Raw genomic sequence first — 21,343 nt, forward strand, 5'->3', positions numbered from 1 at the left:
TCTCGGATGCCGGAGACACAGAAAAGGAACACCTGGGATGATAGCCAGCATCACAGACAGTTCTAGAAGCAGAATTACGATGATTATTATTTTTGGCAAATTCTGCCAATGCCAAAAAAATCTGCCCACTGATTCTGATGATCGCTAACACACAACCTGAGGTTCTGAATGAGTTCTTGGTTCATGCGCTCAGTCTGTCCATTGGATTCTAAGTGAAAAGCCATGGAAAACGACAACCCAACTCCGATGTTTTTACAAAAAGCACGCCAAAACCGGGCAACAAACTGCACCCCTCGGTCCGACACTAAATTGTCTGGGATGCTGTGTAACCGCACTACCTCCTTGATGAAAATGGAAGCTAATTCGGGAGCTGATGGTAACTTCTTGAGAGGGACAAAATGTGCCATCTTGGAAAATCGGTCCACTATCACCCATATGACCAAGTGTCCTCGAGACACCGGAAGGTGCGTGACAAAATCAATGGATAAAGGCAGCCATGGTCTGGATGGCACCGGGAGTGGCAGAATGGGCCCCTCGGGTCATCTCCTGACATTCTTCCCTCGAGCACAAACTGAACAGGACTCAACAAAGCTTCTGACATACCGGGCCAGCCGCCGCCACCAGTACAGACATCTGCACAATTCCAACGTACCACGAATACCCGGGTGGCCTGCCAAGACCGAGGCATGAACTTCCTTCAGAACAAGTAAGTGCAAGGCACTAGGTACAAACAACCTCCCTTCTGGAAGGGCCCTCAGAGCACCTGATTGAGCCGCAAGAATTTGGACGGAGATGTCGGAAGACAACGCCGCCACCACTACTCCAGGGGATAGAATACCCTCGGGTTGAGAGTATTCTTGTTCAGGTGCCCCAAAACTGCAGAATAGAGCATCTGCTCTGACGTTCCTGGACCCTGGTACATACGTAACTACACAATTAAAACAATGCTCGTCGCGCATTCAGGCACTTGGCAGACTCTAGGTAAGTCAAATTCTTGTGATCCGTAAATTCAGTAATCAGATGTCTGGCCCCCTCCAGGAAATGCCTCCGCTCTTCAAATGCCCATTTGATAGCCAGCAATTCTCTATTGCCAATATCATAATTCCGTTCAGCTGGACTAAATTTCCTAGAGAAAAAGGCACAAGGCTGCAAATTAGAGAGTGAGGCAGTTCCCTAGGATAGGACAGCACCCACACCATGCTCAGACGCGTCCACCTCCACAAAAAATGGACAATTGAGATTAGGTTGTACCAATACTGGGGCCGTGGAAAATGCCTTGTTAAGGCGGGCAAAGGCTTCCTTAGCCTCAGGTGACCAGACATTTACCTCCGTGCCCTTCTTGGTAAGGTCCGTCAAAGGTTTAGCCATAACTGAAAAATTCCTAATGAATTTACGGAAAAAACTAGCAAAACCAAGAAAACGTTGTAACACTAGAGATGAGCGAGCACCAAAATGCTCGGGTGCTCCTTACTTGAGTCAAACTTTCAGTGATGCTTGAGAGTTCGTTTCGAGTAACGAACCCCATTGAAGTCAATGGGCGACTCGAGCATTTTTGTATATCGCCGATGCTCGCTAAGGTTTTCATTTGTGAAAACCTGGGAAATTCAAGAAAGTGATGGGAACGACAGAGAAACGGATAGGGCAGGCGAGGGGCTACATGTTGGGCTGCATCTCAAGTTCCCAGGTCCCACTATTAAGCCACAATAGTGGCAAGAGTGAGACCCCCCCGCACTGTCAGCATAAAGATCGTTCTCTGCCACAGCTGTAACAGCTGTGGCAAAGAAGAACGATGTTAGCCCATTGAATTCAATGGAGCCGGCAATACAGCCAGCTCCATTGAAAGCAATGGGCTGCCGGCGATCGCGGGATGAATTGTCGGGAAGGGCTTAAATATATAAGCCCTTCCCTGCAATTCATCCAGAAATGTGTAAAAATTAAAAAAATATATACACACCTTGTCCCGGCAGAACGATGTTAGCCCATTGAATTCAATAGAGCCGGCAATACAGCCGGCTCCATTGAAAGCAATGGGCTGCCGGCGATCGCGGGATGAATTGTCGGGAAGGGGTTAAATATATAAGCCCTACCCTGCAATTCATCCAGAAATGTGTAAAAATATATATATACTCACCTGGTCCCGGCAGACGGATTTCAGCACGGCCGGCTGCCGTCCTCCTGAACTGATCTGAACAGCTGTGAGTAGTATTCAGCAGCCGGGGATTTAAAATCCCCGCCTGCTGAATGAGCTGCCTCTAATTGGTCACAGCCTGACCAATCAGAGGCAGATTCCACTCACACACCCATTCATGAATTTATGAATGGGTGAGTGACTGCTGCCTCTCATCTGATTGGTCCCGCTGAGCCAATCAGAGGCAGCAGTCACACACCCATTCATAAATTCATGAATGGGTGTGTGAGTGGAATCTGCCTCTGATTGGTCAGGCTGTGACCAATTAGAGGCAGCTAATTCAGCAGGCGGGATTTTAAATCCCCAGCTGCTGAATACTACTCACAGCTGTTCAGAGCAGTTCAGGAGGACTGCCGCTGGCCGCGCTGAACTCCGTCTGCCAGGACCAGGTGAGTAAAAATATATATATTTTTTTTTTTTACACATTTCTGGATGAATTGCAGGGAAGGGCTTATATATTTAACCCCTTCCTGACAATTCATCCCGCGATCGCCGGCAGCCCATTGCTTTTAATGGAGCCGGCTGTATTGCCGGCTCCATTGAATTCAATGGGCTAACATCATTCTGCCGGGACAAGGTGAGTATATATATATATATTTTTTTTTTACACATTTCTGGATGAATTGCAGGGAAGGGCTTATATATTTAAGCCCTTCCCGACAATTCATCCCACGCTCGCCGGCAGGCCATTGCTTTCAATGGAGCCGGCTGTATTGCCGGCTCCATTGAATTCAATGGTCAGTGCTCGTTTAATCGAGACGAGTACCGCATGGTGCTCGTCTCGAGTAACGAGCATCTCGAGCACCCTAATACTCGAACGAGCATCAAGCTCGGACGAGTATGCTCGCTCATCTCTATGTAACACCTTTAAATTGGTGGGTTGACACCATTCAGTTATGGCCTGGACCTTATCTGAATCCATCTGAATAGCAGAAGTCATTATGACATACCCCAAAAACGAGATCTCTTGGACTCTGAATTGACTCTTTTCCAGCTTAGCGAACAAATGATGCTCTTGAAGACAAGAGAGCACAACACGTAAATGACTCAGATGCGTCTCCCAATCGAGGGAGAAAATCAAGATATCATCCAAATACACTACCAAAAAAGTACGCAGAAGATCATGAAAAACGGCATTCATAAAACCCTGAAAAACGTCTGGGGCATTGCATAAACCAAACGGCATGACTAAGCTCTCAAAATGCCCGGAGTATTAAATGCTGTCTTCCATTCATCCCATTCTCTAATTCTAACCAGATTGTAGGCTCCCCTGAGATCAAGTTTGGAGAACCATCTAGCACCAATAAGCTGATTAAGGAGATCGAGGATAAGCGGAAGGGAGTATTGATTCTTAACAGTAATTTTGTTTAATGCTCGATAATCAATACAAGGCCGGAGACTATCATCCTTCTTTTCCACAGCCCAGCCCCCGCTGGGGACTCAGAGAGACAAATATGCCCCTTGGCCAAACTCTCAGTTACATACTCCTTCATGGGCTCCCGTTCAGGCACAGTAACATTGTAAATTTCCCCCTTAGGAATCTTACCCCCAGGAACAAGGTCAATTTTGCAATCCCAACACTTCTGAAAGTTGTTTAGAAAATACATCAGCAAACTCTACTAAATATTTCGGCAGGCCATAAACATCACAACTGGAAGAATGCAGTTGGACGGATGCTAACTGATCTCCACAGCCCACTCCCCACTGTATCAACTCAGAGGCTGCCCTATCAATAATGGGGTTGTGAAGACGTAACCATGGTAAGCCCAAAACAATATCAACAGATAAATTCTCCATGACAAGAAACGTACAGGTCTCAGTATGTAGAGCTCCTACTGAGAACGTTAGTTCTGGTGTAATCTTCTTAACCAACCCCACAGTCAACGGGATGGAGTCAATTCCAGAGACCTGTATGGGAGGAATCAATTCCCGCAAATCAGATGCAATTGACTTAACGAACTCCGAATTTACAAAATTGGCAGCCGCCCCTGAGTCAATGAATGCATGACCATAAATAAGCCAAGAACCAAACATAATGGAACAAGGCAGAAGCAACTTAGAAATACCTGGAAGTACCTGAGCTCCTCCGGACATCGCCTAGGAGCAGAAGTTTTCCAGCGGCTGTCCTTTTGTCACCGGTGGTGACCCGATGTCCAGGATCCCGGCAGTAGAGACACAGCCCGTTCTTTAAAGGGGTTGTCCCGCGCCGAAACGGGTTTTTTTTTTTTCAACCCCCCCCCCCCCCGTCCGTCCGGCGCGAGACAACCCCGATGCAGGGGTTAAAAAAGAACACAGCACAGCGCTTACCTGAATCCCCGCGCTCCGGTGACTTCTTACTTACCTGCTGAAGATGGCCGCCGGGATCTTCTCCCTCGGTGGACCGCAGGGCTTCTGTGCGGTCCATTGCCGATTCCAGCCTCCTGATTGGCTGGAATCGGCACGTGACGGGGCGGAGCTACACGGAGCCGGCATCCTGCACGAGCGGCCCCATTGAGAAAAGAAGAAGACCCGGACTGCGCAAGCGCGTCTAATTTGGCCATTAGACGCCGAAAATTAGACGGCTCCATGGAAACGAGGACGCTAGCAACAGAGCAGGTAAGTGAAAAACTTCTTATAACTTCTGTATGGCTCATAATTAATGCACAATGTACATTACAAAGTGCATTAATATGGCCATACAGAAGTGTATAGACCCACTTGCTGCCGCGGGACAACCCCTTTAAGCAAAACGTCTTGTGATCTGGAGGTGACATATACCCCAGTTCCATGGCTTCAGTATGGTTGCTAGGTAGAACGAAATCTGCTCATTCAGTGCGGGGGAGGAACTACCTGGTCTGGAATTAAGTCTGGCCCTTAGACGACGATTAGCCCAAACTGCTAAAGTCATGGCAGTCTCTAATGTCTTAGGCTCAGGATGAGACAACAGCAGGTCCTTAACTGATTCTGACAACTCAGTAAGAAATAAATCCTTTAGAGTCTGGTCTTTCCACCCAGAATCAACACAGAACTGGCGGAACCAAGCACAAAAATCTTTGGCAGCATCCTTGCCCTGCCGGAGACTTAACAATTTAGACACAGCATAGCCTGCTCGGTCTGGTTCATCATATATCTGACCCAAAGCTACAAAGAACACATCCACGGACTGACGAGAGGGTGAATCAGGTGGTAGAGAAAAAGCCCAATTTTGGGGATCACCCCTTCGTCGAGAGATAACAATACCCACCTTCTGGTAATCAGACCCAGAAGAGTGTGGCCACAAACTGAAGTATAATTTACATCTTTCACAAAACGCAAAAAACACCTTCCAGTCACCAGAAAAGAAGTCAGGGAGTATAGCTTTGGGTTCACATACTGATACAGGACCATGAGAACCCATCACTGGAGCACCAGCTACCACTTGCTCCTGGTGCTGGAGCCGGATTGACAAATCCTGCACCACCTCGGTCAGGCTCTGCATCTGATTAACCAAAGCAGACACAGCCTCCATAGGCAGAATTACTTACAGCCAGAGAATACAGACTTGAAATTGTATGGCCAGTGTTTCTGTCAGGACTAGTTAGGAACCAGGGGACCCGGAAGGACCTACACCTGCCCTCTCCCCTGTCCCTGCCTACTTTCCCCTCTGGGCTAAACTCTAGGGCGACAACTGGGTGGCGGTCCCCACTCTGCACTAAGGAGGACCCCGTGACAAAAGGGACAGACCAACTAACCAAAAGCAACTGACAAAACACAACCTAAGAGTAAGGAACATAAAGGGTTAAACAAACAGGAACATCAGGCCGAGGGAAACGACAAGCTCAGAGTCAAGTAATAGCCGAGTCAAAAGCTGGAGACAGAACTGCTGTAGTGGGTGTTAGCTGGACAGGACGAAAACACTGGCACTGAGCTCCAGTCTAAGCCGAGCTAAATACAGGAGTCCCCGCCTAGGGCGGGGCAGGGCGTGATGATGCGGCGGCCGGTCATGCAATAAAACCGGCCTCCCTCCAGCCACGCCTCCTAACCGGGGAACTCCGAGCCCAGCCAGCGCGGACCAGCCCAAGTGCCCACCAGCACCGGGGAACCATGAGCAACGACGCCCGCACGACCGCCGACAGCACCGGGAAAACCAGCACGCCTACGCCGGGAACCAACGCCCCCAGCGGTGAGCCTCCTCCTAACAGTTCCATCTTCTTATTCCATGGCCATCCACTGAGAGGGTGGATGAGAAGTACACCTGTGCTCCTAGTTCACCTTCTTTCCGAGGTCTTCAAAGTCTCTGCAGAAAGTTGCAAGGTCCTTTTTTTGCAGTGTCATTTGTACCTACATGCATTAGTAGGAACGGGTGGTTTAGTGTAAGACTGAAGAGTCATGACAACCTATCAGAAACATCTTTGATTTGTGCACCTGGAAGACAGCACACCTCTCGTGAGGTGTCAGGTCTGCAGATAGCGGCCTCTGTTCCTATCAATAGGGAATCCCCTACAACAACCACTTTCCTTTTCTTCTTCACAACAACACTTCTTTTTCTCCATTCAAGAGGGCTCTGTGTGCTTACTACACAGTTCTTTGTGGGTATAGTCATTTATTGCTGTACCTCTTTATCCTCTGCTCTGTTCTTTGTGGATAGAGTCACCTCTTGCTGTACCTCCTTTTCCTCTGCTCTGATCTTTGTGTGTAGAGTCATTTCTTGCCGTACCTCTTTCTCCTCTGCTCTGATCTTTGTGGGTAGAGTCTTTTCCTGCTGTATCTCTTTCTTCTCTGCCCTATTCTTTGTGGGTAGAGTCATTTCTTGCTGTACCTCTTTCTCCTTCTGCTCAAGAACTAGTACCAGGCTGCATGAGAACCTGCTACTGGTTCCAGAGCAGTATGGGTGCTGGCTGACTCCTGATCCTCCTGCTTCTTTGGGTTACTAAGTGTTACTTATTAACTATTTTGTGTGGTATGAGTATCTGATTTTTTTCTGTTTGTAAGGGTTCTTTCAGATAAACATAGTTTTGCACTCCTATGAGCACACAGAAAACGCTTCCAATAGGTTCTTATAGAAGTAATCACATGGAAGTTCCACGCACCTAACAAAGATAGGACATGCGAGTGCAAAGATAGGACATGCTCTAAGGTGCGGGTGCAGGACATGTCCTATCTTTGCTGCATGCGTTCTATAGGCTCCTATGGGAACCTTGAAAGCATGCAGCCCGCACCTCGGATCATGTGAACGGGCTGCTGCAGGGCACTTCAAGCAGCCCGTTCACGTGATCTTCACAGCTCTGTTAGCAGCGAGCTTTTCTCGCTGCTAGCAGCGCTAATGACTACGCTTGTCCTCATGAGCCCTAAGGCAGAGTTTGAAAATTGCAATTTTTTTTCCTAAATTTTCTGTAAATTTGGGATTTTTTATAAATAAACACAAAAAATATCCACCAAAATTAACCACTAACATAAAGTACAATGTGTCATTAAAAACTGTCTCAGAAGCACTTCAAAAATGAAAAGCATTCCAAAATTACTAAGTTAAAAAGACAAAACTTTGGTACTATGTTAGCCAGTAGGAAAAAATAGCAGACAAAGTAGCACATGACAATCCTGATGTAGCAACTTCTGAGGTGACATGCTTCTTTCACTTCTCATATGGTGAACCCTACATGCAACGATTATTGCTCAAAATTTGTTCAAACGATGGCATATGAGCGATAATTATTGCGTGGAAACGCTGTCATCGATCACTCTTCGGCTGAGCAATGATTTTAAGGTGAGCTTAAAATCCATTGATCAGCTTGAAAGAGATAACAGGGACTGAACACTGTATTCTGCATGGGAGTCAGAGATTACATTGTATTCTGTGACAGCCCTTAAGAGAACAATGGAGCTATGTGCAGAGCTCAGACCACATGCTGTGCTCTATAAACAACTCCCAGAGGCCCTTTTACACGCAAATGAAGCTGATAAAGTGTGAATGGACATTAGTGTCCATTCACACATTACGCAAAATGATCACTAAAATTGTAAATCTTTCAATTGTTTGAAAGATTGTCTTTGCATGTTAATTGGCCTTAAGGCTGCATTCTCACACAGCAAGAGTGCTTGTGGCTGAAACACCGCCCAGCTGTGGCTGCCAATAGTCTCCATGACATTGCTAACATTATTAGCAAGATTTTGTGTCCATTGGTTGCTGCGGCTAGGTAGGGTTTCAACCGCAAGTGAGTTTTGCTGTGTGGGAATGCAGCCTTAGTGGTTTCCGTAAAAGAGAGCGATCAAAATGAAGGTGTTTCAATGGAAAACCCCTTTACGGTTCTGTCACACATGCAAATTGCGTTCAGGTTTTTGGTGCAGTTTTTGAAGCCAAAAGCAGGTGTGGATCATAAAAGAAGAGGAAGTATAAAGGACAGATACTACTTCTCTTCTCTAAATCCATTCCTGGTTTTGGCTTAAAAACTGAAGAAAAACCTGCACGTGCGACAGCACCCTCAAGGTCTACAGAAGAGTCAGCTGTTATTCTCTGACAACTCTGATGAAAGGCAAAAGGCAGGTGGTATACAGCGGAAGAGCTGGGAATGTAGGCTAGAGTGCACAGCTTTCTACCACTAAAGGTGTTAACTGGATTTTTAATATAATTCACTTTTTTCTTAGAGTATGACTAATGTTTGCTAGTACATCACATTGGACTGCAGGAGTAAAAGTTTTTCTATTCATCTCTCCTATTCAGCCCCAGGGAGCTTTGTTTTCAACAGATGTATTCCTGAGGTGAAATATGTTATTAAACTTTATTTAAGGTCATAAAGTTTTCTGATAATAGTTGATGTTGCTACTTTTTCTTAAAGACACATATGGCACCTTTTTAAAAAAAAATAAGAACCAGTTTAGTTTTATTGTGGATTTCATATTTTATACATGTATTTATGACTTGTTATAAATTATTCTTTTCAGACACTTTTTCAGAAAGTTAATGATATACTGATACAATCCTATTTCTGTTCTGTTTTGTGGAGAAAGTAGGCAGATTTGTTATTGTGAGGGCTTGTTCACACAGGTAAGAATCTCGCATGGCTCGAATATGAACTCCATTCTTTTGAATGGACTTACTCACATGAGCGATTATCTTTTTTTCCCTCGCAATGATGGGATCCTAAAAAAAATTGCATGGTTCTTGCATGCTTTTGTGTGTGTATCAGCGCATCTTACTGTCCTTTTTGAGCTCACAGGGCATGTTTACACGGCATGTGACACCCCCGCCCTGATTTAAAAGGCAATTTAACCCAATGAGGTTTAGATATGGTTTTTTTTTCCACACACGTAAAGAGCTACTTGAAATTAAGTGGGTTCTATTTTCTGCGTATTGCGCACGCAAATACGGACATGTGAAGGAGCCCTTACTAAGAGAAGACTGAATAAAATTTGCATACTGACAGAACAGGATGAAATGACTGGAATAGAATTGATATATCTGTTTTACATTTAATCCTGGAATATAAGAGGTTTGAAAGATGGATTAAAAAAGGGTTTCCATTCTTAAGTTTACTGAGACTTATTTACAAGCTATGCTGTTTTTGCAGGAAACTCATTTTTAAAAGAAACATGATATCTGGCAAAACTGGATGAGTACTTTAACTTACTATAATTTCTCAAGGGGGTATCAATTGTAGTTCGCAAAAAAAGTAATTCCAAATAATACAGTGGTCGATGTGTAGTGTCCCAGACTTAGGTCGACGCAGTACTTTAACCCCTTAGTGATGGCCGTATAGACTTTCTACGTCCTGCTGTTGCAGGACATGTATGGAGGGAGATAGCGCCGCTAAAATAGTGTACAAAAAAAAAAGAAGAAATACTCACCTGCCGGGGCTCAGCCGCGGCTTTTGCAGCTGTCCCTGGCTCTATAGTTCTCAGCTATCAGCAGCCAGGGATTTAAAATCCCCGCCTGCTGGTAGCTCAGGTTATGATTGGCTATGACAGAATTACCAACTGGGTTGATCAGGGAAATTCGGTAGATATAGCATATCTTGACTTTAGTAAAGCATTTGACAAAGTATCTCATACCATTATTATTAAAAAAAAATTGCAACTGTGGGATTGACTGTTAGGTGGATTCACAGTGATTGTACTCCAACAGTGGTCATAAATGGTTACATATCCAATTGGAAGAATGTATTAAGTGGGGTACCACAAGCCTCTGACCTAGGCCCAGTGTTGTTCAACATTTTTATAAATGATCTGAAGGAGGGGATTGAGGGAAAACTGATTTAGTTTGCTGATGGCACAAAGCTAGGAGGGATAGCTAACATTAAAGAAGAGAGAGAGGATGCAAAAAAATCTAGACAAGCTGAAACAGTGGGCGGTAAGTAACAGAATGGCATTTAACAAAGAGAAATGCAAGGTTCTACGTGTGGGCAAGAAAAATGAAAAACGCACATACAGAATGGGAGGAACTGAGCTATGCAGAGGTACATGTAAAAAAGACTTGGGTACACTAATAGATCACAGACTGAACATCTGGAATACTGTGTCCAATTCTGGGCACCCCAGATTAAAAAAACAAAGACAAACTGGAGCAAGTTCAAATAAGAGCTACCAGGATGGTGAACGGTCTGAAAATCAGGAACGGTTCGCGGATCTGTGAATGTTTAGCTTGCAAAAATGAAGGCTGAGTGGACACCTAATAGCTGTCTACAAATATCTGTAGGGCTGTCACATTGCAGTGGGGTCATCCTTATTCTCATTTGTACAAGGCAAAACTACAGGCGATGGGATGAAACTAAAAAGGAGGTGACAGGGATTAGATATTAGAAAAAAACTTTCTGACAGGGTGATCAATGATTGGAACAGGTTGCCACAGGAGGTGGTGGGTTCTCCTTCAATGGAAGTCAAAATAAATGTCATATGCGCTGCAGATACTGTAATGCCTATTCTAGGCAATAAATTATAATAACAGCCAACTGGAAACATGGACTTACTGAGCCACTAACGGAAAGGGCTTAACAAAGAAGCAGAGTCTAAGTGATTATGCATTACCTGCAAGTGGGTGTTGACTTTTTCAAAGGGAATCCCCAGGTCACTACTCCCAGAATAGTCTCAGCTAGCAGTGGAGGGCACATACACTAGATGAGCTGAAACTTCCAAGGCAGAGGGCAGATATCGTAGTCAGGCAAGGTATCAGTCAAGACAGGCAGGGTACAGTAGCAAGCAGGGGTCAGAGTAGGCAGCAGACAAGCAGACGAGGTCAAGAACACAGGCTCGGTTATATCTGTATAAAGCGGTAAAAAACTGACTGTAGTAGAAATTAAATGGACAATAATGCTCAGGCCAGGATCAATTGGAATCTATTTGCCCTTTAACCCCTTGAGTGGCGGGTTTCCTACCACCCTGTCGTGCCCACCAGGGCAGGTTTTTTAAAATGGTCTAATCATTGAATTTCAACTAATTTTGCAGTTGCGTCTCAAAAGCCATAACTTTTTCATTTTTCCATTGACATGGCCATATAAGGGCTTGTTTTTTGCATGACATGTTGTGATTTTTTTAAACAGGGCGGAGGAAAAAAAGAAATGGGGAAAAAAGAAAAAAAGGGGCCATGTCATTAAGGGGTTAAATAATGTATTAACTTCCTTCTCTGGGTCATTACGACACATGGATACCACATGTGTGATTGTATTTTTGATTTTTTACAAAATAAAGGGAGACAAGTGTTTTTATTTTTTTTATAATTTTTTACCTTTTTTTTTTTTTTTTTTTTTAATTTACTTTTTTTTTTTTGTCCCTTTAGGGGACTTCCACAGGGACCCATCAGGACCCCCTGATCACATTCCGGGGGTCCGATGGTGACAGCCCTTTACATGCTGCAGTGACAGCCCTTTACATGCTGCAGTCACATAGACTGCAGCATGTAAAGGGTTAACACAGCAGAGATCGGAGGTTTTCTCTGATCTCTGCTGTAAGAGCTGGTACCTAGCTGTCCTCTGACAGCCAAGCACCAAGCTCTCCCTGCCACAGAGACCATCGGCTTGCTTCTGACAAGCCGATGGTCTCTATGGCAACCTGTAAACAAAGCAGGAGGTTGCCGGCAGATCGGCAATATCTTCTGCTGGTTTTTCAAAGTCCTTGCTTTGTTCTATCTGGGTCTGTGCAGGCAGAGCACAATGTCACAGCTTGTGGCATTGTGCTCTGCAGCTCCCATAGTGATACATAGCCCGGAAATCTTCCGGGCTACGTCGCTATGAGCAGTGGAGCTCGTCCCGGAAAATTTCCGGGCGTGCCACTCAAGGGGTTAAGAGGCCTGGAGCATGTGTGTGTCCAATAAACAGAGAGGCATGATGCAGGAGAAGCGCAGTATCCAGATGGGAAACACTGGACACCCAGAGACCTGACTTAAGGGAACTTTACACAACCTGATGATCAGCCTTGTTAGGCTGCTTATTATTTTCGCAACTTGTGGACAAGATTTTCAAAATCTCGTCCACTTTGCTGCTACAATAAATGGGAATGGTCTGCATGGAAATTCAACGGCTATTCCGCCACATGTGGACCCCACCTAGTAGTGCAAACAATCAGCTGATGGAGCAAATGCTTCTTCGTCAGTTGATCAACTTGTTCTTGCAAGCAAAAAATACTTGCTGGTCAGTTTGTTCCAATTTAAATAGGGAAATATGCAGCCGACCAATGACAGCTCTATAGAAACGTAGGATCATATAAATGATTGGTCATCCCCTAATAGGTCTGTGTAAAGGTCTGGTAGACTATTGCTGATCTTATTGATTGGTGCTCATCTACCAGATACAATTGTATTGTGCAAAAGGATCTTTAGATATTAGATAACACAGGCCAACAATTTTTTTCGAGGTGCCAGTGAAGTTTCAATGAGTATGGGATATTTTGGTATTGCTGAATCCGAATCTGCCACTGGATTTTCCAAATTGCCTCTAGTTTTTAAAATACAGGGTGTTCATCAAATCAGCTTAAAATATGTGCTATTACCCATCGCTATGCATCTATCCCACTTGCCCACTCAACAAAACTTTGTGAAGAATAGAACAGCATTAAGATCGTTCTGCAGAAACTAGGTTATCACCAGCCCAAGTGGCTTATTTGTGTTGATTTGAAGATGGTCAACTTCCTGCTTGGGCAGCAAAGTGGATACACAAAGCACCCATGCTTCATCTGCACGTGCGATAGTAGGGCTAAGCAAGATCGTTGAAAAAGGGTGACATGGCCTTCCAGGGAAAATATGACAGTTGGGACAGCGAACATCATAAATGAGCCTTTCGTTGATAGGCAAAAAAATCATTCCCCCCCTTCCTGCTCCATATAAAGCTAGGCCTCATGAAGCAATTTGTGAAGGTCTTGGGCAAGAATTCTAATTGCCTCAAGTACATTTGCAAATCCTTCCCTGGACTCAGTACCAGTAGTGAAAAACTGATAGCAGGAATCTTCAATGGTCCTGAAATTTGAAAGCTTATCAACGATTCCTATTTCAGTAAAGTCATGACTGACATTGAAGCATTTGCCTGGTGTAGTTTTGTCTCTGTTGTAAGGAACTTCTTGGGGAACCATAAAGCACACAACTATGAAGAATGGGTTCACAACATGCTCACAAACTTTAATAATTTGGGAGCTAATATGAGCATCAAGGTGGACTTTCTCCATAGCCACTTAAATAGATTTCCCGTCAATCTTGGTGATTTCAGTGAGGAACAAGAGGAGAGGTTCCATCAAGACATTAAAGCTATGGAGGAAAGGTATCAAGGAAGATGGGACAGGCATATTGTAAAGAGTATTTTGCTTTCTGTTTTGAACTGAAACCAGAGAGTCACTGTGTATTTAATATGTTTACTTTACAATGATTTAGTATTGTTTTCGGTAATGATTTGGTATTGTACTGTTTTGTGAGTACCTTATACTTTTCATATTAATTTTTATGTTTTTTTAAGTTTTTTGGTAGAACTTAGAATATCTCAAAAACTAGAGCCAATCTAGCCATACCATTGCCATATTAGGATTCACCATCCTAAATTCAACCTAAAATCACTCTGATGTAACCAGCACCAAATGGTTGTTGACCAGTTCTAATTGTCAAATCTCAAAATTTACTGGAATTGTCAACTATCATCTAATTTTTGTAGAGCAAAATGCTTTTATAATTGGAATGTTTTGCTGTACCAATTCTGACACAGAGTTATAAAAGCAGTTCAAAAACATAATTTGTCAATTATGCCTGGGGTTTAAGATAAATTGTAAAACAGAGATAATCTACTAAGATGACCTTAAAATAACAAAATGTGACAAATTAGTAGGAGGGGGAGAAAGGGCATTATTGGTTTAAAGAAAGCTTTTATCATGAAAATCAGATGTGATAATGCTACAAAGTTCACTGATAATATCATATATATGTGTTGTATGTATGTCATTGGTCGCATCCAAAAGTGACATGCCAAATGGAAATTTTACTGCCTGGTAAATTCTGTCACAGTTGGCATGAATCATCCTGTTCTGGTATGCTTTGGTTGATCCACTATACAAGATGTGTGAGAAGCCATTTCTGAAAGAATTGTCCTTTTATTGATTTGGTCCTTGTTAATAGGGAATAGTTATTCCAAAACAGAACACAAACACATAGTAATTCCTTGAACATGTTTGCCCGGTTGCATTTAAACCCATGTTCCTGTAAAGGTAGTCATGCCAAGCACTGTGCCAACATTAATTTATTACCATTTAAGTACATTAATTCATAGCTGCTTTGAAATAAGGTTTTTGTCTGTCATAGAAAACAAAGTATCCAAGTGTTTACTGTACAGAATGGTTGGACTTAGAGATTCAGATGTGTGCCAAAAGAGAGCAGTAGATGCTGACGTGGTGTGAACATAGCTTTAGCTTCACCTTTATTAACTACTTTCCAATAAATTCCCATAGTATGAGATTTTGAATGTAACATTATGTTGCACCCTCCACATTTAACAGGTTCCCGGTAAATTTGATATCTACAGTTATTATCTGATGTACCAAGCTTACAAAAATGGTCATTGTTGAAGCCATCCATAGACTTGAGCAAGCATGCACATCTATTTCAGGGGAGAGAGCGGAATATGCCAGTATCAGATACCTATGGCAGCAGCTTAGAATAGCATGTAGAATGTCTCGAAAAAGTGATTCCCTCTTTCCACCGACATCTGTTCTAAATGGACAGTTGGAAGGCCCCCTCATACATGTAGAGAAATAAGGAACAACAAGCGCTCAGACCATTTAAGAAACCACCAAAAAGCAATGGTGTAAATAACAAATATATACTCACATATAGGGGAGGGGGATCAAGAAGCACCAAGTGCAACTTACCTCTTTAATTTCTAGGTAGTCTCTCAAAGTTACATAGACTTTGAAAGTATCCAAAATTTAATCTTTATTGGCTCAACACATTTTGGTGGTTTAAAAACAATTTCCCCTTCATCAGGAATGAATATAAAGAGAATATGCATTATAAATGACATATGAAATGTAAGTGACAATGCATATTATTTCTGTCTGTTTGTATTCTTCTGCTAAATGGGGATTTTTTTTTTTTAACCATTAAAACATGTTGAGCCAATAAAGAATGCCTTTTGGATACTTTGGAAAGTCTGTGCACCTTTTGAGCGTCTATCTGGAAATTGAGCGAGTGAGTGGTGCTGGTGCTCCCTCTGCCCCCTCATATGTGAGTACATATTTGCTGTTTATACTGTTGGCTATTGGTGGTTTTATAAATGCTCTGACCATCTACTGTTTTTTATGTGCTTGTTGAGCACCTGGCTGCCAAGCGGGAAAGTATTTCACTTGGCAATATGTAGACGTTCTTGGATTTTGTGTGACACCATTGAGTGTCACACACCTAATAGGTTACTTCATCTTTAATGGTTTGATCATACTGGCGCCACTGAGATATTGTTTCACCAATATATTGTTTTTCCCTCATACACATGAGATTGCAGGAATAGCAAATAACCAATTTGTTTGTTATAATAAGACTTCTGTTCTGCTCAGAATGATAGTCAAACTACTAATGACCACTTGTCTGTCTGTGCATGAGTGAGTGACATTCTCCGCGCCATATCACATGACGGTGACATAATCACAAGTCCTATTTCATAACAACTGAGGCCGTGGGAGGTTGTATGGGATGCACAACTCACTCGGGATGACCTCCAGATGAAGGACCTGTGATGACATCACCATCATGTGATTAGGAGCGGAGCATGTAACCAACAACCCACTCCAGATCATCAGGGACGGAGCAAGAGTGAGTGAGTTACATGTTTTGTCCCTGAGCACATGATTGTGATGTAATCAAATGTCCTTCATTCCAAGTGTGTGAGTTATATGATCCGCCCCTGATCACATGACAGTGACATCATCAAAGGTACTGTAAGCGCACGGCTCTTGTCCTGCTAGGTGTTCATTAGTATTCCATAGCAACTGAGGCCATAGGGGTTTGTGAGGAATGGAATACTAACAAACACCTACAGCAGCCGAGTCATGATGTCACTGTCATGTGATCAGTCACCTGTGTGTGAACAGTCCGGGGTCACATGACCAGGGGGTGATCAGTGTGTGCAGGACTCTGCTGTGCTGCTTTTCACTCCTATTGTTTGAAGAATGTATGTAGCAGAGCTGTATGTAATGTACATGTAGCAGAGCTCTGTGTGTGTGACGTGCATGTACCAGAGTTGTGCGTGTGACGTACATGTAGCAGAGTTGTGTGACGCCACCAGACACACTGGTACTATATAATTTCTTAATAATTACTAGTCATACACCTATGCGGGACTAATCGTTTTTCATATGACTATCATGCTTTGAAGGATGAATGATATGATTGTTCACCATTGATTCTTTGTTTACTTACATATGGCAATTATCCTTATGCTTGCTAGTTACAATGAGAAACATTTACAACAGCCACAATACTTTGTAGTTGCTCTTAACCATTTGTTCCACTTCTCACAGTTTTGAGTCCATGTTCCAACAATATCACACGTGAGAGCAAATGTGAATATACTAAGTTTAGATGCAACCAGTCACCAGCCTCCACTGATGACAAAAGTGTTTGGTACATGTCACATGGCTGCTGAAATGAATGCATACCTTTATAGGAAATGCACAGGGGTAAGGATAATAAACAATGGCACTTTGTCCTAGTTCGAAAACAGGATAAATTTAAAAAAAGAATAAAGCTGAAGTTTGCAGTTTGGTTTTGTATACTAGAATGAAGTCTGCTGTTGTTTAATTTGTCCCATTGAGTTCATTGTAACAATAGATTACTGTGTGAATTATACATACCTGTGACCACAGGGTTTATCTTTGCAGGGGAACACTCACCACAGCTCCTTGTGACTCACTCATTATTAGTTGGTCTCTTGTGATTCGTGACTGTTTTGGAGATCTGTTTTTATCAGTTGCTTGACATTTCCCTACAATGAAGAAAAGTAATAAGCATTATTATGCTCAGAAATGAAAGCAAGCCGTGGATGTCAAATGTTCTGAGGTTTACAGTTCAATGGTATTTTGATGTTGAATCAAAAAGACTTTTCTACATAATAAAAACTAGAAGACTTCCTGTTGCCAGCCACAACCCTGTCTAGCACTTTATCGAATCTGTGCTGAGATGCAATGTGAGGGCTTACAACAACTAGGTCCCATGCTTAATATAAACTCAAGTGAGCTACCAAAATAGATTACTAAAGTTTTTACAAATATTATGTAGTCGCTCCTTACAGATTTGTGTTTACAATTAGGTAGCAAATCATAGGAGGGCATGAAATGAAGGTAATGACTATAAAGCATGTTTTTGGTCCAAAAGCAGGTGGTAGTTGCCAAGATGCTATAATGAAAAATGACACAAAAATTGTGTGAACTCATTTTGTGTAACATTTTGTTTCCAACTTTTTTAGTTTCTTTAAAGGGGTTTCTGAGGCTGTAATCAATTTCTTTAAAATGATCAATTCAGCTCTGTATGTCCTGCAATATGTTACCTCCATTCGTTGTCTATCAACCTTCCATGGCTAACAAGAAAAAAGGCCCCCCGCGCTCCGGAACCAGGACCACAGTCTATATTAATATTCCACTTTATTAATGCATTAAGCATTAATAAAGTGGAATATTAATATAGACTGTGGTCCTGGTTCCGGAGCGCGGGGGTCCTTTTTTCTTGTTTGCCATTTGGATATTTGAAGCCCATGCGAGGGCTTTCTACCCGGGGACGTCTCTCCTAGGATTTAGGATTGGGGACCAGGTTCCTTTTTGAGAAGCTATCGTGGAAACTGGGTGCTGGTGGCTCCTTTGTGCAGAGGGGTCCGCTGTGCACCAGGTGAGTGGACACTCACCATTTATTATATTTGTTATTTTTATTATATGTGAGGCGCTGAGATTCTGTTTTTTAATCTTCCATGGCTCTAAGTTGTCCTATCACATGCCAAGTATATTTACACACTTGACTTCCGGTTTTGGAGCATGCACAGTTGTAAGTCCAGATGGTGCAGCTGTACATGCTCCACATATAAGACAGTTTACATCCAGTCCACCAGCCTATTTAATGAAGAATTCTAGCAGTGAGAAGCCAGAGCAGAACCATAAGAGCGCAGCAATAGACATAGCATCAGCAAAAGCGTGGAAAATGCATGAGACCCAGGTCAAGTGACGGTTGGGGAAGCAGATCCGTGCAGTGCAGGTATGGTTAGTATGTTGAAAAAAGTTCTAATCCTCATCGCTTTATTGTATTTTGTACAGTTAGACAGGTCCTGGAATACCTCTAATGGTGGAACATCTCAGGCAGAAGTGATGTCCGTGAATTGGTCTTCACATGTTCACAAGTATCTAGTAATGGTATTTGAGGCACTAAAATTTAAAGCAGCAGAACAAAATAAATTAAAGCTAGTAATTTACAATATTTTATGTTGTTGATTATCTACTAAGCAGTTATACAAGCCTCTTCCATTGCTTGTTTAGAAATTGAAATTTATAGGTTTTCCTTGTCACAGTGGTTAAACCAATTTAAAGGAAAAGTGATGCAGTTGTCCATAATAACTAATCGGATTCTAGATCTCATTTTTCAAAGGCCCATTTGAAAATGGAAGATGTAACATGATGCGGTGCTATGGGCAGCTCTTCCTCTGATTGTATGAAAATATCTGTGTTTGGATGTATTTTAAACATTTTTGCACAAATATCAGAATATCATTTATTTCTGTCTCTGTCCACATGTTGTAAGTAAAATTTTTTGACATCCAGTAAATTTTTATCCAGTAGGGTTGAGTATTTGTTTAGTCAATGGGAAAATTTTCAAACATTCAAAACATTCAAAATGTTTAGAGGACATGTCAGGTCTCCAAAAATATTTATTTTAGTACATATGTGCTTTTTCCATAAAGCCAAGTAAGGATCCATACACTTAGCTAGTGAGGGGCCTGTGATGTGGGTCAGGAACATTATATTTTCTCCTTAGGTAGAGTACCTAGAAAGTGAGTAAGTAAGGAGACTTATAATGCCATTCATGCTTCTCTACCTTATAAGTCTCTTCAGTCACTCTCCTTCTAGGTGCTCTACCTAAGGAGAAAAAATAGCATTCCTGACCCACACCACAGGCCTCTCGCTAGCCATTTAGAATCCTACTGTACACTGATGAGGGGCAAACACCCCAAAACAGCTGTCTGTGTATGGATCTGGCTTTCAATTCCCAGTCATTGTTACAAGGCTTGTATTAACATTGTCTTGAAGGAAGTCTAACATTGACTTGAAGGAATGCTGCCTTCCAATAGGTGGCGCTGCAGAGGTATTGTTCCATCTCCCTTATTTGCATGAGTCGATAAGGTCACAAACTAATAAACAATCACATTATTGAAACAGTATGGTGAGTGCCCAAAAAGATAAATTAAAAAAAACAATACCATAATTGCTGGATTTTGCTTATCCTGCCTTCCAAAAAAAGAAATAAAAAAAAATTAGCAAAAATTGTAAATACTCTGAAATAATACAAATAAAACCGTCAACTTATGTTGCAAAAAAAAAGAAAAAACCGAGCTCTCACACATCTCCACTGAGCAATAACTAAATAAGTTATGTCTCTTAGTATAACACAAAAAGAAAAGTTTTTTTTGAATCATTTCTGTGTTTTCATTGTAAAAAGCTTATTAATATTTGCTATCAGTGAAATTCAAAAAATAAAGATAATGTTATGCCACACGATGAAAGGCACAGACTGTAAAATGCAAAAAACAATAGTGGAATTGCTATTTTTTCCATTCTCCCCATATAGCATTCATAAAAGTTAAAGGGGTTGTCCCGTGCCGAAACGTTTTTTTTTTTTTTTTTTTAACCCCCCCCCCCCCGTTCGGCGCGAGACAACCCCGATGCAGGGGTTAAAAAAACAACCCGCACAGCGCTTACCTGAATCCCGGCGGTCCGGCGTCTTCATACTCACCTGCTGAAGATGGCCGCCGGGATCCTCTGTCTCCATGGACCGCAGGGCTTCTGTGCGGTCCATTGCCGATTCCAGCCTCCTGATTGGCTGGAATCGGCACGTGACGGGGCGGAGCTACACGGAGCCCCATTCAGAAAAGAAGAAGACCCGGACTGCGCAAGCGCGGCTAATTTGGCCATCGGAGGGCGAAAATTAGTCGGCACCATGGAGACGAGGACGCCAGCAACGGAGCAGGTAAGTATAAAACTTTTGATAACTTCTGTATGGCTCATAATTAATGCACAATGTACATTACAAAGTGCATTAATATGGCCATACAGAAGTGTATAGACCCACTTGCTGCCGCGGGACAACCCCTTTAATCAATAAGTATTATGTACGCCAAAATGGTGCTATTGAAAAATACAATTCATCCACAAAAAAACCATAGATGTATGCATCTATGTTAGTGGAAGACGACAATAGAAAAATAATTCTTGGTTCGTAAAACAGACCTGGTGGTTAATAGGTTAAAGATTAGAGATGAGCGCGCATACTCGCTAAGGGCAATTGCTTGAGCGAGCATTGTCCTTAGCGAGTACCTGCCCGCTCGAGAGACAAGGTTCGGGTGCCAGCGAGGGGGAGCGGTGAGTAGCGGCAGTCAGCAGTGGGGAGCGGGGGGGAGAGAGAGATCTCCCCTCCGTTTCTCCCTGCTCTCCCCCGCAGCTCCCTGCGCACCGCCGGCACCCAAACCTTGTCTCTCGAGCGGACAGGTACTC

At 42.8% G+C, this 21,343-nt stretch overlaps 1 long non-coding RNA gene across 3 annotated transcripts in view; it reads right to left on the bottom strand.

The window, feature by feature from the left end:
- LOC136611387 (uncharacterized) overlaps positions 1-21,343 on the bottom strand; it is a 74,977-nt gene that overhangs the window by 26,171 nt on the left and 27,463 nt on the right. For 2 of the 3 annotated variants that reach the window (XR_010790258.1, XR_010790260.1), the window contains exons 2-3: positions 18,916-19,003; positions 17,450-17,580 (exon numbers count right to left, since the gene is read on the bottom strand). This is a non-coding gene — a long non-coding RNA (uncharacterized lncRNA). The remainder of the gene's footprint in view (positions 1-17,449; positions 17,581-18,915; positions 19,004-21,343) is intronic. The other variant, XR_010790259.1, reaches the window with a different exon arrangement.

This window comes from Eleutherodactylus coqui, chromosome 1, assembly GCF_035609145.1.
Source record: "Eleutherodactylus coqui strain aEleCoq1 chromosome 1, aEleCoq1.hap1, whole genome shotgun sequence".
Classification (NCBI taxonomy): domain Eukaryota; kingdom Metazoa; phylum Chordata; class Amphibia; order Anura; family Eleutherodactylidae; genus Eleutherodactylus; species Eleutherodactylus coqui.